The following is an 18,392-nucleotide window of genomic DNA, read 5'->3' as shown; positions in this document are numbered from 1 at the left end:
GCATTCTATCACTAGTAGCAAAACTTATTGATTAAGAGGCACTTGGCAATACAAAAATCATCTGAAATAAATGGTTAGAAAACTAGCACTACTTCACATATTTCTCCAAGTCTGTAAGAAAGCCAAATTAAAACACCACATACACCAACACTAAAGTACCATTCACAAGTTCAGGCAGGGGCTGCTACATCATCAATAAGTAAGTGCCACTGGAAGGTGAGTACAGAGTTATGTTTTAGTATAGTAGTAGCTCCTGGTATCCAACTCTTACTGCATTCATAACTATACTCAAGCTTTTTTACATGAGGTTTCAGTCCATGTTATATAAACTGCAGAGAAAATAAGAGCATTTTCATCAGCATGCTGTGTTTAAGGTCCTTGTGATACTTACAATGATTAACACTTTAAAGGCTCACAAAAATTTCCTCAGTCCACACAAAGTAATAATCTTCTCAATTCTTACTAAATTTTCCAAAACTCCTTCATGTTCTACTTTAAAAAAATAGATAAAAAAAATCTATCATTATGATACAAGTTTACAATTTTAATATAAAAAATATTTATTTATATTTAAATCTTTTGATTTATTTTTTTAAATTTAAGTGACGACAAGGCACCTCCAGCTTAATAATTTTATGATCACAATATGATCTCATTATCTCATATTAGTTGAGGCCAGAAGCAATGTGAGAAAAGGTATCTCAATCTTTTATAACATTCAGAAGTAAAAATACATTAACATTACAACATAGTTATATAAAAGTATTAGAAAATAGTTGCTCCTTCCATGTACGAGACAGTTATTATTAACCCCCTGTATGGAACCCACTTCCACTGTGTCACTGCTTGATTCATTCCAGTTTTTTACTACAGGCCGGCCATCACTAATCGGCATCACTAGGATCTGTAGTGTGCTGGATTACAGAGTGGTTAGGTTAGAATACACTTAATTAACCTATTAATAGAGATTTTCTGCTACATCTTCCTCATTTTCATCACTGCTTTCTCCTCCACTGGCTTGCTGGTGTGGATTTACAACCATCTGCACAATTCTGAGTCAGTATAATGATGAAATTTGAAATTATGCTAGCCAAAATTAGTGCTGGATTACTGATGGAATCGGATAACTGATTGCTGGATTAGTGATGGCTGACCTGTACAGGACAATGTGGCTCATTTGGATATGCAAATTCTTACCATGCCATGTCATTTTTGTTACAAGCCTATGCCTCCGAATATTTTGAATGTTGCGATCTTGTCCCCTCTAATTCTTTCTTCATTTAGCGACACAAAATCTAATTTTAGCAGTCTTTCTTTTAGTTCATTTCTCACAACTCAAGCACCAGTCTTGATGCACTTTCTTATTTTCATTTCATTAGGCAAGGGCTCCACACAGGCACTGCATACTACAGAACAGGTTCAACATATAAGCGGTAAAGTGTCCTTTAAACAAGTCTTTGTCTAGATTCATGAATGCCATTCGTATGTTTGAGAGCCTATCTGGAGGGTGTTCCGGGGGTCAACGCCCCCACTGCCTGGTCCATGACCAGCCTAGGATCACTGCTCCTTTTATTTTGTATGAGCACTTTGGGGGGAAGGGCAGGTTTGCAGTAATAGTTTTTCACTGAAGATTTTTTGTGTCTAACAATTCCTGTAAGCTTTCTCTCACCTAAGTGGTATCTTGTCTTCTGATATCCTTTCACTATCTCCGAATATCATAACTGGTTTTCTTCAGATTAAATCACAAAAACTATTTATGCAACAAATCCTGAAATCTAAGTATCCTGGAACCTTCTTCAGTTTGTATTCACGTTATTTTGGTGTCAAATGCAATCAAACTGTTAATACCAAGAGTAACATAGGTTCCAACACTAAGATCCTTGTGAACTCCAATAGTTACACACTCCCCTCTTTTAGTGACACTGTTTTCTAATATTTATATATTCCCTGTATTACTGATGCTCTTCTGTTGCTTTGAATTTCAGGGGACAGGCTTGAGTAACACTTATACCTGGAGAAGGTTTCAGGGGTTAACACCTCTACAGCTCGGTCTGTGACTAGGCCTCCAAAATTCTTTTTCTTAAACTGTTTCTGTAAGCTTTTCCTCTCTAAATGGTATTCTATCTTCAATGTACTTTGCTTCCAAACTTTGCTTTTGCTTGGGTTAAATTGTAATACCTATGTACCTAAACATTTCTGAGGTCTGTCTAGAGCTTTCTGCAGCTGCCCTTTTTTATTATTATTCTAATTATTTAGGCATCATCCACAAGCAAGAATATGAAGGTGTTAACTCTTGTAACAAGGTTATTTATATACACCAGGAACTTTATGTGGTATAACAATGATTCTTGTAGAATTCCACCAGTTATTTTATATGTTCCCGAAATGCACAGCATGCTGGTAGCTTTCTTTTATGCCTAACAATATTTTATTATATGTAAACTGCATTACCTGTATACTGAAGAAAAAAAAAACTGTTGCACTCATATTCTTCCTGCCATTTCCTTAAAGTTTCATCTCCTTTTCTTAATGTTATCATTTCATCCTTTACTTGTCATACACCTTGTGATGCTGCTGTGAAGTAGTTTTGGTTATGCCTTTGCATTAAATATTTGTTTTTAAATAGTTTAACAGCCTCCTTCCTCACCTGAAGATAATTATTTCTAGCTCTTAAGTTAGCTTTCTTGTTCTTTGGTGGTGGAGCTGATTTGTACTTCCTCTTCCTGCTCGTGTTCCTGGGTTTTGCCTCCTTGTATTGACGACTGAACTGTATCAGCAGCCACTCGACTGTGGTCAGACTAAAGATGCCGACACCAAAGGAGGCCTTTCATAATAAGGCCTTTGTGCTGTATATTGACAGGATTTTGGTATGCCTGAAACATCAACTAGCGGCTCATCTGTTCTGATTCCTTATTAACTTTCCAATAATGGATTCTGAGTGCACTAATGGTTGCATACAAGATGTCTGGTCTCTACCTACATAATCCAAGTTAAAATCCATGGACCGACTATTCAACCAGTTATCAACAGAAACAAGAAATATTGCTGGAATAAAGGTAGAAGTTTTCAGGAGGAAACTGCACCACTATCTGCTGCAAGTGCCAGGCTGTGATGGCCATGTGGGCCTGCAGGCTGTTAACAGCAACAGCCTGGTTGGCCAGGTAGTCCCAGGCTGCAAAGATAGAAGAACCCCCTGAAACTAGTCACAGGCATCAACTCTAGCAATTGGTTAATTCAGATCCAATCATTCCTCTCTTTTTTGGCTTAGTAAGAAAGAAGATTGTAGTCTAAAACAATTTATGTCATTTACGTCAATACTGTTCAGGTAACTCTTCCTAAAACTGAAATGGCTTTCAAGAGTTATTTTTAACTAGTGATCACTGACTGTTCTCCTGAATGATGTTTTGAGAAAATGAAACAAATCAGAAACTTGCATCTACAAAATTCTTACCATAAGGAATGCTGAATTGAGCACATTTGCAATTTTAGCTATATAATTGTTATTCAAATCTTTACGAGCCAAAAAGCACAAGGTATAAGATACTGTTTTTAAATAAATGGTATTATGCTTAAATCTGTTGCATTGTAAAAATGGAAATGTCAATACATCAATGTAAATTGGGAGCCCCACATACACGTTTGCATGGGGACACACATGTAAAAAATCACTGCTAACACTATTGTAGAGCTTTTAAGGTACACAATTTTTAGGTTGATACCTTCCTGAATATTTTTACCCAAAATCACTTTTTATTATTAATTATTATTATTTTTTAACACACTGGTTTGGCTGTATCCTACCAAGGTAGAGTGACCCCCAAGAAAAGAAACATTCATCAGCATTCAGTCAACAGCTGTCTTGCCAGAAGTGTATAGTAATCACAATTTAAATGACCCTCCAAACTGCAACATCCCAACCTCTCATTCAGAGTGCAGGTACAGTACTTTCCACCTGAAGGATTCAAGTCTGGCTAACTGGTTTCCCAAATCCATTCATAAATGTTACCTTGCTCACACTTCACCTTTAACTAAGTAATGCTCACTTAACATACATTGTATATGATCAGAAGGTTGGATTTGAGAAAGACCTGCCTACCATGGGCCAGTAGGCCTACTTAAATGCTCCTTAGTTCTTAAGTTCCTACATATCCTCATTAGATATGAAAATATTGCATGTGTTGACTGCTGATGCAGAAAAAATGGCATTTGTGGAGGCCTTAAAATATACACAATCTTATGCCGAGGTTATGCAGAATATGATCATTGGAGCAAAAATATAAACCCCTCTTATAGCTAGTAATATATGGTATAAGCATCAATGTAAACACATGGTGTACACATCCCCTATCCTTCCTAAATCATTCTTTCTCCTCTGCATTCCTACTTAGGGTCTTACCCCTAACTCCTTCAATAATTAAAGCATACACTTTACCCAGTACAGTAGGGTCCCACTTATATGGCAGAATGCTATTTTTTCCACTTATAAATGCATATAAATGCCAGATAACAAGTTTACACTAACATATATTAAGATAGCAATAGAACTAGGCATTAAAAACAATAAAAAGTAAAATACACACACAGTACACTCATTACTTACCTTAAAATATTTGTAGTCTTAATGTAGGTAAAGAGGTGAGTAGTATTTATTGTAAGAATTCAGGTGTAGGAGGTATGGTAGCCAGCCAGGCCACCCTACCCACACGTAATATACTACGACATTTAAAGTGCCCCAGAGTGATAAAATGCATATACATTACAGCACACTCATTACTTACCTTAACACATTTGATAACTTAATGTAGGATGAGAGGTGAGTAGTATTTATTTGTAGGAATTCAGGTGCAGGAGGTATGGTAGCCAGCCAGGACACACCACCCACACGTAATATACTATGACATTTAAAGTGCCTCAGAGCGATAAAATGCATATACCGTATATTCATTACTTACCTTAAAATATTTGTAGTCTTAATGTAGGAAGTCAGGTGTGGGAGGTATGGAAGCGAGTCAGGCCAGGCCACCCCACTCACACATAATATACCATGACATTTAAAGTGCTCCAGAGCAATAAAATGAATATACAGTACACTCATTACTTACTTAAAAATATTGGTAGTCTTAATGTAGGGTGAGAGGTGAATAAATGAAGTAAAACGAATAAAGAAAAGAGAAAGAGAACGAGTAAACAAACAAACGCGTCTGGTTTTGGTTGATACATGTTCATCTACACGTAACATCTCATATTTATGTTACTTTATTCTAATGTGGGGTGTATTTATCATGTTCATATGTTATGAAGAGTGTTTATATAATTTTGGAAAAATATCATAGCTAGATTAATGAAAATGTTTATATTAACACAATATATGACATTTAATGCACCTCAGAGTGATTATTACTGTGTATTATTATCAATATGGCATCCTCAAGACTAATGATTTTAATGTGTACCTGTATGCTAGCACAGTGTGTAAGATTATTTAGGTACAGGTACACATAAGTATAATTATCAGGGTGGGAGACGGCCGACTTGTTGAGAAAAAAAAAAAAAATATATATATATATATATATAAAACATGAAATAACTTTAAAACACTTGAAATTTTGGAAAGTTTCCAGACATAATGGAGAGACGTAGTGCTCACGAAACTCACAGAGAATGTAAACAAACCGGGTGGGGTGCAGTAACTGTGTAAGAAAATCAGGTGAGGGGAGCCGTATAGTGAGTTTTGGTCATAATTTGAAATGTCCATATTAGCGGAATGCTGTAAAGCGGGGCCCTACTGTATACTCGAAAGGTATAGATCTCTATAATCTATACTCTCTCTTATCTTCTTTACTTTATACAAAGTAAATACGCTATCTACCAATACTTCGGCACTTTCTCATCTTTCACGCATATAGTGAACAAGTACACCTACTTAAACAATCTCTCAATCTTAATCCAATCCATTCCAGGTGCTTTACTCCCTTTCATTCAACCCACTTCTCGAGCACTTTTCCCACACATGCCTCTGGCTCCCATTTATTCCTGACGTTATTATTCCATCAAGTTACATGTATGCAATCACCATCTCCCTTTCATCATTAACAACTCATTAAAATATTCTCATCCTTCAGGGGCTTCCACATCCCCATCTGACATTTGTCCCTTTTCTGTTTTTATATGACAAGTCCATTTGTTCCTCAAACTTCCTCTTTTTTATTACTCTCTCTCCAAAACTGTTTCTTACTTTCAGTAAAAAAAATTTTCATAAAAATTCACCCAATCTATCACTAGCTCTCCTTTTGTACTCCCTCACCACTATTTTATCCTCTCCATATACTCTGCCTTCTATATATCACTGCTATGTTGTAAAAATCTTTCATTAATCCACCAACCCCTTCTCTTGCCACCCTACACCCATCCTTTTATACTCGCAAACTAACTGATGTACACTTTAGAACTGCATTCTTAAATCTACCCCATACACCTTCAGCCCCCTTTCCCTTGCCTGTATTCTCTCTAGCCCACATTTCTCTCGGTTTTTCATTGTCTTCTCTAGTTCATTCACTTTCACTTCTCCTTTACCCACTTATTCCATTCTCCTTGTACTCTGCCTACCTTAACTGTAGTTACCACTAAATAATGATGTCCCATATCTATTGATCCTCTAAAAACTTGCACATCCATCTAATCTACTAATACACAGTCTAACAAATTGTTATTGTTATGCCTAGTGGAAAGTATTCCAAAGAAGCAAGGTAAGCATTGCTTACTCTATAAAAATTCTTCTTTTCAAAATAAATAATTTTGCATTTTTATTACAGGGCCCAGCTTATAAAGTGAAAATCACTGTATGGTGAATTATAGCCTTTTTACACTTTCAAATGCATATAAAAGCCTGTTAACATGTTTACACTATCATATATTAAGTCAGCAACATAGCTAGGCCTAAAAAATGTATATACAGTACATAGATTACCTTTTTTTTTTTTTAACACAACGGCCATCTCCCACCGAGGCAGGATGATCCAAATAAGAAACACTTTTACCATTACTCACACAAAATCACTGTTTTTGCAGAGGCACCCAGATATGACAGTTTAGATGTCACTTTCCAAACAATCAATATCCCAAACCCCTCCTTAAAGTGCAGGAATTGTACTTCCCACCTCCAGGACTCAAGTCCAGCTAACCATTTTCCCTGAATCCCTTCACAAAATATTGCCCTGCTCACACTCCAACAGCTCATCAGGTCCCAAAAACCATTCATCTCCATTCACTCCTATCTCATACACTCACACATGCTTACTGCATGTCCAAGCCCCTTGCACACAAAACCCTTTTTTACCCCCTCCCTCCATCCTTTCCTAGGATGACCCCCTACCCCTCCTCCCCTTCACTACAGATTAATAGACCCTCCAAGTCAACGTATTTTGCTCCATTCTCCCTAAATGACCAAACCACCTCAATAACTTCTCTTAAGCCCTCTGAACAATTCTTTTAGTAACTCCACACCTCCTCCTAATTTCCACACTACAAATTCTCTGCATATTTACACCACATACTGCCCTTAGACATGACATCTCCACTGCCTCCAGCCTCCTCCTTGCTGCAACATTCACAATCCATTCTTCACCCCCATATAAGAGTGCTGGTACCACTATACACTTGTACATTCCTTTCTTTGCCTCCATGGATAACATTTTTTGTCTCCACAGATATCTCAAAGCACCCAAATATCTAAACACATTCACTTCTTCCATACTCTCTCCCTCCAATGTGATATCCAATTCTTCTTCACATAACTCATCTGATACCCTCATCACCTTACTCCCTCCAATGTCATAGCCAGTTCTTTCTTTACACACCTTCCCAAACCCATCCACTAACCTCTGCAATTCTCTTTAGAATCCTCCTTAAATTATTCTTGTCCTTAACTTACAGTGTGTGGTGAACACATTTATTGTAGGAAGTCTGAATAAATGAAGAATGGGTATAATTGAGAACTGTTGTATTAGCAAAACACTGTAAAGCGAAGCACTGTATTATGTTTCTATGAAATTTAACCTGGTGTAATAGAAAACCAGACTTTCAACACTTCTTAGCCAAAACCATTTACTATCTTGAAAATGTATTCCTCAAATATGCAACAATCAATCTGTAGTATCATATTCCTCATCTCTGCAGGGTACAATGTAAGATTTAAGATTTTTTAAATATTTTATATTGCAATTATATTAAGCCAATTTTTTTCCAAATCCATTGTAAATCAAATTTTTTTTTTTTTTTTTTTTCAACAAGTCGGCCGTCTCCCACCGAGGCAGGGTGACCCAAAAAAGAAAGAAAATCCCCAAAAAGAAAATACTTTCATCATCATTCAACACTTTCACCACACTCGCACATTATCACTGTTTTTGCAGAGGTGCTCAGAATACAACAGTCTAGAAGCATAAACATATAAAGATACACAACATATCCCTCCAAACTGCCAATATCCCAAACCCCTCCTTTAAAGTGCAGGCATTGTACTTCCCATTTCCAGGACTCAAGTCCGACTATATGAAAATAACCGGTTTCCCTGAATCCCTTCACTAAATATTACCCTGCTCACACTCCAACAGATCGTCAGGTCCCAAGTACCATTCGTCTCCATTCACTCCTATCTAACACGCTCACGCACGCTTGCTGGAAGTCCAAGCCCCTTACCCACAAAACCTCCTTTACCCCCTCTCTCCAACCCTTTCGAGGACGACCCCTACCCCGCCTTCCTTCCCCTATAGATTTATATGCTTTCCATGTCATTCTACTGTGATCCATTCTCTCTAAATGACCAAACCACCTCAACAACCCCTCTTCTGCCCTCTGACTAATACTTTTATTAACTCCACACCTTCTCCTAATTTCCACACTCCGAATTTTCTGCATAATATTTACACCACACATTGCCCTTAAACAGGACATCTCCGCTGCCTCCAACCGTCTCCTCGCTGCTGCATTTACCACCCAAGCTTCACACCCATATAAGAGTGTTGGTACTACTATACTTTCATACATTCCCTTCTTTGCCTCCATAGATAACGTTTTTTGACTCCACATATACCTCAACGCACCACTCACCTTTTTTCCCTCATCAATTCTATGATTAACCTCATCCTTCATAAATCCATCCGCCGACACGTCAACTCCCAAGTATCTGAAAACATTCACTTCTTCCATACTCCTCCTCCCCAATTTGATATCCAATTTTTCTTTATCTAAATCATTTGACACCCTCATCACCTTACTCTTTTCTATGTTCACTTTCAACTTTCTACCTTTACACACATTCCCAAACTCATCCACTAACCTTTGCAATTTTTCTTTAGAATCTCCCATAAGCACAGTATCATCAGCAAAAAGTAACTGTGTCAATTCCCATTTTGAATTTGATTCCCCACAAAAGCATTATGATGCTGGAATTTACCCTCAATAATATTTGTCATTACTGAAAAGAATTCCATTTGTTAGAGATTTGGTTCCAAGCAGCATAACATGCTCTAGGTTATCCCTCCCTTACCACTACTCCCTACAGATTGCTGCAGTACCACTTCCAAAATATTACATGATAATTTAATTACCAGGTTTGCATATCTGAATTAGTTAGGAGTCTTAGAGCCTTAACACTCCCCATCATTCTGTGGGTTAAGAAAAAATTCTATAGTTTGTGTTTAAGTCACTAAAGTGTAACTACAAAAATGTCTTTGATTTTTTGTCACTGAAATCACAACTTAAAGAGTTGTTTAAATGTCAGAAGAATTCCAAGATAAACCTATAACAGAATTTGAGTTTTGATAAGATATGTACAAAAGTTAGGTATCTTTATTCCATAACATTTTGCTTACTCAGTAGGCTTCTTCAGTTGAATACAGAGGAGGCAGCAGCAGCAGTGGAGATGTAGGTGAAACATTTCAGAATAAAGATACCTAACTGCTGTATATGTGCCTTACTTGTCCGTGTTGTATACTATTATCAGAATTTGAGCTTCATAAAGCTGAACGATTTGGAAAAAGCTTACTGGTTCCAGCAATAACTGCATCTGTAGAGAACAGCTTCTCAGCTTTAAAACAAACTGAAATTTACTCCAAAAAAAATCTCAAGGTCAAGAATGAATGCACAACATTACATTTTATCAGATGGAAAAAAATTATTGTAAAGCTTCCAGACCAATTAAGAATATTTTACCAAAGTTTGATCAAAAGTCAACAAGAATTCCATCGAATTATATTTAAAATGGCGTGATAAATGATATTTTATATCTCTATTTCCTATTTTATTTGTTAAATGTTTCAATGATGACAAATATTTATTAATATTCATACTTCTTAATCAGAAAGCCTGAGTTTCATGTGTTTACTCTAGCAATTTTTGCATACCGCTGATTGTGCCTTACATCAATGTATCTCGTATACCTATCCATCCCCTTTTTCTTAAATTAAGTACAGTGGACCCCCAACATTCGATGGCATCAACATTCGATAAATCCAACATTCGATGCATTTTAACGCAAAAATTTTGCCTCAACATTCGATGGAAAACCCGACATTCGATACGATTCGTACGAGATGTGTCCACATGTGGCCTGAACTGCCCAGTGTGTGCCAGTGTTTACAAGCCAGCCAGTGTGCGCGCATCTAAGGATACATTCGGTACATTCCATATTATCCATATTATCACTGTTTTTGGTGCTTGTTTCTGCAAAATAAGTCACCATGGGCCCCAAGAAAGCTTCTAGTGCCAACCCTGTGGTAAAAAGGGTGAGAATTAGTATGGAAATTAAGAAAGATTTTGAAGGATTTGGGGCTAACCCTGAGAAGCCTATGCCAGTTGTGGACTCCATTGTGCCTACTTCAAAAATTAAGGAAATGTGTGCAAAGTGGGTTGAACTGCAAACCTTTATGGATGAAAATCACCCTAACGCAGCTATTGCAAGCCATGCTGGTGACTATTACAATGACAATGTTATGGCCCATTTTAGACAAATCTTAAAGGAATGGCGACAGAGGTCCAGTGACTCTCAAGTTGGTCCTAGTGGCATTAAAAGAAGAAGGGAAGTAACCCTAGAAAAGGACTTGCTACCTCAAGTCCTAATGGAAGGGGATTCCCCTTCTAAACAGTAACAACTTCGACACTCTCCCCTCCTTCCATCCCATCAATCATCACCAGATCTTCATTAAAGGTAAGTGTCAATTATTCTATTGTTATTATTCTACTGTTATTGTTGTTACTGTAATTATTCTATTGCATTAAACTTAATATTTCACGTGGTAAATTTTTTTTTTCATACTTTTGGGTGTCTTGGACGGATTAATTTGATTTCCATTATTTCTTATGGGGAAAATTAATTTGACTTTCGATATTTTTGACATTCGATAGCTCTCAGGAACGGATTAGTATCGAATGTCGAGGGTCCACTGTACAGTGGAAGTCCGGTTTTCGCACTTATTCCATTCCAAAAGTTTGGTCTAAAACCGAAATGTACAAAAACCGAATTAATATTTCACATAAGAAATAATGGAAATACAATTAATCTGTTTCAGACACCCAAAAATATTAACAAAAAATACATTTTTTAAAGAATAACTATAGTGTTACATACAGAAAACAATGAGAAATAAATACAAATGACTAATTTTAATGATAAATGAACATTACATACGAACCTTTATTGAAGACTCCACAACACTATCTCCTGCTAACTGTTTCTCGTTGATCCACACCAACAACAACAACTCCACATCTTTGTTTGTGATCTCTGTTTCGTTAGCACATTTACCCCTTTCGCAACTTTAGCTTCCTTGATTTCTACTTTCTCTGCCAGGATGGAACAGATTGTTGATTTCGACTTCCATACATTCTGGCAAGCTCGGCTAAATGTACTCCACTTTTGTATTTTTCTACAATTTCTTTTTTGAATTCTATCGTGTTTATCACCTTCTTTACCATAGGGCTGGCACTAGGAACTTTCTTTTGGCCCATGGTGGCTTATTTCGCAGTAGCAATCAATAAACAAGCACAAAAATTGCAAAATGTTTCGGAAGAATGCTCACTCAACCAGTGACAATGCCAGACTGACTGCGTTCCCGGGTGGGTGGACGTGTATGATACGTATGATTTCTGGACTGAGGTGCGAAATCCACACCAATATTTTGCCCCAAAAAGCGTTCTAAATCCAAATTGTATGATATGCGGACTGTACAAAAACCGGAGTTCCACTGTATTACTTATGAATAAACCCCTTTCTAATATAATTCAATTAAGAGTTCCTGCATTATCATTTACCCCCCTGACACACCAAATTTGCCAACTACACCATCTATAATAAGTCTCTCCTGCTTTAGCATTTCAATCCCCTGCAACAATTATTCTCTCATTTGACTTGAAACTCCCAAATTCACTTACCCCTTCCAAGTCTTTTCCCTCCTCTCCTCTCAACCCCAGCTGAATGAATCTTTTCTGTCTACCCACTTTTCGTATCTCACTTATTTTAACCCGTGTAATTCTTGAATTTTTACAAGTAATCCCAAAACTTCTTGAATTTATACACATACTTTTTCTTTTCGTAGTCGTTTACTAATATTTACTGCTACTCCTCCTTTAGCTCTGGCACTCTCAGATACACCCAATCTAATGCCATTTAGTCCTCTCCACTGAAATTCTCCTATTTATTTTAGCTCTGTTTCATTTAGTGCTAGGACATCCAGCTTCTTTTCACTTATTTTAACAATCGTTTTTCTTATCTATACTACACCTGTGCACACTCAAACAATCCCATCTCAAAATTTCCTTGTCTTTTTAGTAATTGATATAAGAGAAGGAGCTACTAGCCCTTTGCTCCCAGCATTTTAGTTGCTTTTTATGACATGCATGGCTTATAGAGGAAGAATTCTAACTCGCTACTGACTGAAATTGGTAGGAAACACTGCAAGAAATTAGAAGGAAACTCAGATGAGTGTGCATACACATACATATTCATGCAAAGCTGCATACATGTAGTGTACAATGGACGTAAATAATGTGTAGCGGAAAGTGATGGATTTGTGGGCCAGAGGGCCAGCAACAGCAACAGCCTGGATGACCAGGCAATCAACGGGAGATTTAGCAAAAGACAGGACTGTAAGAAAACTTGCAAAACTGGTCACAGGTAAAAATTTGTCATCTTACATGTTTATGAGACAGAACTGAGACCTTCAATCTTGATAGAGTGTACAACGTTTAATAGTGGCTTCCCCCTCAACCCACAACCCGCACACCTCGCTTGTGTTTATCTATGACTTCATGCTTTAATTAATTCCATGGACATCATCCTCTTTTTCTTCTCAGCACTGTCCTTTGCACTTACTTTCTTAGGATCCATGGTTAGAAAAGAGAAATTTGGCAAAATACAGTAACTACACAAAATGCAAGCAAACAGGGCACGCAAACAATGAAAGCAAACAGTAAACAGTGCACTGAGTTGGCGGCGTTCTGAAACTTTTCGTTACTATCATTATTATTATTATAATTATTATTATTAATTTAAGGAACTGAAGCTTGCTTGTAATTATTATAATTATTATTATTAACCCTTTCAGGGTCGACAGGCCCTCTCCTCGAGACTTGTTCTCAGGGTCGGCCAAATTTCAAAAAAAAAAAAAAAAAAAAAAAAAAAAAAAAAATTCTTATGAAAAGATAGAGAATCTTTTCCCGATCATAATGACACCAAAAGTATGAAATTTGATGGAAAACTTACGGAATTATGCTCTCGCGAAGTTAGCAGTCTCGATGATGTTTACGCATCGGCGATTTTGCCCACTTTGAGCCCTATTTTCGGCCAATTCCAACGTACTTGTCAACAAAAATCATAACTATTTCGCTAAAACTCCATTTTTTCTATCGAATGAGTACAAGAAACCACCCATATACTGATTTCAACTATCCAATACAGTGGTTAGAATTTAGCAATTTTGCCAATTTCACACAAATTTCAAAAGATGCCAATTTCCCAATAGGGTCCAGAATAAACAAGAAAGACAATCCTGGTACTAAAATAACATTTCCTCTGTTCATTAGTCATGTCCCCACGCCCCTCTTACATTCTTTTGCTTTCCACTTCGAATTTTTATTCTCACAAAAAATAGAAGATTTACTGTTATGCAGATTACTGCATAAGTGTAGAAATGGTATAAATAATATCGGCGCACTTGTGAAAGAATATTAGACTCACCAGTTGACGTGTACTGGACGCTTAGCATGATTTGTTTACTTCTGAACTTCGGTAAAAATCGAACATTTCTGCTACTTTGAGTGCAATTTCAAGGTAGTTTTCTTTGTAAAACCAGTCAAAATCATCTCAATTTCTGTAATATGACTTCCATTCTATAAAATGAGCCCAGGAAAACTAGAATACAACAATAAATACCATACGAAAATACAGTGCAAAGTCGCTGTTTTAATCCAAAAACACGGTAAAAAAAATTTTGTTCTCATTACGCACTGTGTGCTGCAGGATTTTTTTTATACCGCGCACACTGACAACATAGACCCATAGCAAGAAGACACTTCCCTCCTGGGAAGTCAGCGCAAGATAGAAGAAGAAGACATCCTCCAACCGGAGGGCCCAAGAAAGAAGAAAGAAGATGATGAACGTCACCCTCCACCCAGGGGGCCACTGCCGGGTCACCATCTGGAGAAGACCCGGGCCAGAAGTACCGGCGAATCAACATGAATGAATGAATGACACCAAAAGTATGAAATTTGATGGAAAACTTACGGAATTATGCTCTCGCAAAGTTAGCAGTCTCGCCGATGTTTACGCATCGGCGATTTCGCCCACTTTGAGCCCTATTTTCGGCCAATTTCTGTCTACTAGTCGACAAAAATCATATTTATTTTGCTAGAACTCCATTTTTTCTATCAAATGAGTACAAGAAACCACCCATTTACCAATTTCAACTATCCAATAAAGTGGTTAGAAATTGGCAATTTTGCCAATTTCACACAAATTTCAGAAGATGCCAATTTCCAAATAGGGACCAGAATAAACAAGACAGACATTCCTGCCACTAAAATAACAAGTTCTCTGTTCATTAGTCATGTCCCCAGACCCCTGTTATATTTCTTTTGCTTTCCACTTTGAATTTTTATTCTTACAAAAAATAGAAGATTTACTGTTATGCAGACTACTGCATTAGTGTAGAAATGGTATAAATAATATCAGTGCACTTGTGAAAGAATATTAGACTTGCCAGTTGACATGTATTGGACGCTTGGCATGTTTTGTTTACTTTTGAACTTTGGTAAAAATCAAACATTTCTGCTACTTTGAGCTCAATTTCAAGGTACTTTTCATTGTGAAACCAATCAAAATCATCTCAATTTCTGTAATATGTCTTCCATTTTATAAAATGAGACCAGGAAAACTAGAATATAACCATAAATACCAAACGAAAATACAGTGTAAATTTGCTGTTTTAATCCAAAAACACGGTCAAAGTTTTTTTTTTTCTCATTACGGACTGTGCTGCAGGATTTTTTTTATACCGCGCACAATGACCACATAGACCCATTTTTTTCATATGTAGGCATACCAGCTTTCTCTCACTAGATTTGAGGGCGCTAGAATTTAGGCGTACTAGTATGTCAAAAACCCTGGTGCATAAGCCGTACTAGTACGGGCGAAACCCTGAAAGGGTCAATTTAGGTAACTGGAACACAGATCCAATTCCCTAGATCAAGAGCTCCTTGCCAGGGTCAAGGTTCCCTGATGCTGGTGAGGGGCTCTTGATCTGGGGAATTGGATCTGTGCTCCAGTTCTCTAAATTAATAATAATAATAATAATAATAATGATAATAATAATAATAATAATAATAATAATAATAATAATAATAATAATAATAATAATAATGAGCAAGTTTCAGAACATCGCCACTAGGTGGCGCAGTGACCGCCACAACATCAGCTGAGTTGTGCATGTGTTTGTCACCGTGGAAGCATTTCTAGTGTTATTATTGCCAAATTTCTTTTTTCTATCCATGGGTCTCAAGAAAGTAAATGCAAAGGACAGTGCTGAAAAAAAAAAGAGGATGATGTCCATGGAATTAAAGCATGAAATCATAGATAAACAAGTGAGGTGTGCAGGTTGTTTGCGAGGCAGTACGAGCCTCCGCCAGCATACATACACTTTATAAAACCAGCTTATTTCTTTACATTCTCTATTACAGTGGAACCTCGGTTTTCGTGATTAATCCATTCTAAAAAGTCTGACAAAAACCGAATTGTATGAAAACTGAAACAATTAATCCAATTAATCCGTTCCAGACACCTAAAAACATTAAAAAAAATTACATTTTATAGAGAATAACTATAGTTTTACATGCAGAAAACAATGAGAAATAAATATAAATGACTAATGAAATGGATAAATGTACATTTAACATCACTTTTACCATTAGTGAAGACTACTGTTGGCATATGGAAGATGGCAAGGAGGGGAGAGGAAATAGGAGAGATTATTGTTTGGAAGGGGAATCTCCTTCCATAAGGACTTCAGGTACCAAGGCCCTATCTGGGATTACTTACCTTCTTTGTCTTTTACTGGCACTAGGACCAGCTCGAGAGTCACTGTACCCGTTGCACAAAAAATCTGTCCAGAGAGGTCTGTTTCTGGCATCCCTAAGATTTGCCTACAATGAGACAAAGCATTATTATTGAACATGTTGAAGACATGGCTTGCAACATCTTTGTTAGGGTGATATTTCTCCACAAAACTTTGCAACTCACTCCACTTTGTACACATGTCCTCAATCACTGAAGGCGGCACCTTCTCCCCTCTCTATTCCTCCTTCTCTGAAGCAATTTCCTCAGCTGCGGTCTGTTGCTGTTCCAGTTGAAGGTCTTGCAGCTCTTCAGTGGTTAGCTCTTCCCTGTGGTCATCCACTAACTCTTCCATATCCTGGCCACTCACATCCAACCTCCAAAGACAGTAGATTCCACAACAGGCGTAGGGTCGTCAGGATCAACCTCAAACCCTTCAAAATCTTTCTCAATTAGACATTCTGGCCACAATTTTCTCCAAGCAGAGTTCATCCTCCTGGAAGTCACTCCCTGCCAAGCTTTATCTATAAGGCTTATGCAATTGAGGATATTGAAGTGATTCCTCCAGAACTCTCTTAGAGTCAATTCGATGTCCAAGGTCACTTCAAAGCACCTTGGAAACAGTGCTTCGGTGTACAATTTTTTGAAGTCTGAAATGACCTGCTGGTCCATGGGCTGGATGAGAGAAGTGGTATTAGGGGGTCAAGAACTTCACTGTGACGAAACTAAACTCCTTCAACAATTGGTCTTCCAAGTCTGGAGGATGAGCAGGAGCATTGTCCATTACCAGGAGGCACTTAAGTGGCAATTGATTTTCCAGGAGGTATTTCTTCACACTCGGGCCAAACACTTCACTGACCGACTCAATGAAAATTTGCATCATAACCCATGCCTTATTGTTAGCCTTCCACATCACACACAATTTACTCTTGATGACATTGCTTTTCTAGAACACTCGGGGATTTTCAGAGTGATACACCAGTAAAGGCTTCACTTTGAAATCCCCACTAGCATTACACAAAACAAAAGAGTTAGCCTATCCTTCATAGGCTTGTGTCCTGGCAGTGCCTTTTCCTCCTGCGTGATGTAGGTCCTCTTTGACATTTTCTTCCAAAAGAGGTCTGTTTCATCACAAATGAAGACTTGTTGGTGGAGGAATCCTTCAGCCTCTATGTACTCCTTGAATTCATCAACGAATTCTTTGGCCCCACATTTGTCTGAACTTGCAGCCTCATCATGCCTTACCACACTGTGTATGCCAGTTTGCTTCTTGAATTTGTCGAACCAGCCTCTGTTGGCCTTAAATTCACTAACAGCAGCACTCGTTCCAGGCATTTTCTTTGCGAGATCCGCATGCAATTGCCTTGCCTTTTCGCAAATTATCACCTCCAAAACACTAGCTCCCACTAGCTGTTTTTTGTTGATCCACAACAACAACAACTCTCGCCCAGGCAGGTCATAGCAGCTCTCCTTACTTACTCTGTCTCCCTACGATCCCCGTTGGGGAGGGGAACCTTTACCAGCATTGTCATCGCCTTGACTTACACGATGAGCTACGTAAATCGTGTAAAGATCAAACCAAGAAATGGTACCGTTGATGATTCAACGAAGATTGCTCTTGCAACTGTTGTTCAGGGAGCACTGGAAGTAAAATTCAACACCATATTGTCACTGAAAGAAGCATTCATTGTTGTGTGTCACAATGATGCTGAAGCAGAGAAGCTACTCACTACAGAAGCCATCACTACTCTTACTACTCAAGGGTTTACTGTTATGTCATCTCCTGCCCTCA

At 37.7% G+C, this 18,392-nt stretch overlaps 1 protein-coding gene across 7 annotated transcripts in view; it reads right to left on the bottom strand.

Annotated features, from left to right (window-relative positions):
- The window catches only part of aPKC (protein kinase C iota type), a 525,119-nt gene that overhangs the window by 24,613 nt on the left and 482,114 nt on the right, over window positions 1–18,392 (bottom strand). The window lies entirely within an intron of this gene.

The sequence above is a fragment of the Cherax quadricarinatus genome, chromosome 53, assembly GCF_038502225.1.
Source record: "Cherax quadricarinatus isolate ZL_2023a chromosome 53, ASM3850222v1, whole genome shotgun sequence".
Taxonomy (NCBI): Eukaryota; Metazoa; Arthropoda; class Malacostraca; order Decapoda; family Parastacidae; genus Cherax; species Cherax quadricarinatus.
Note: the sequence above shows the minus strand (reverse complement) of the source record. Positions and strands in the feature narration are given on the sequence as shown.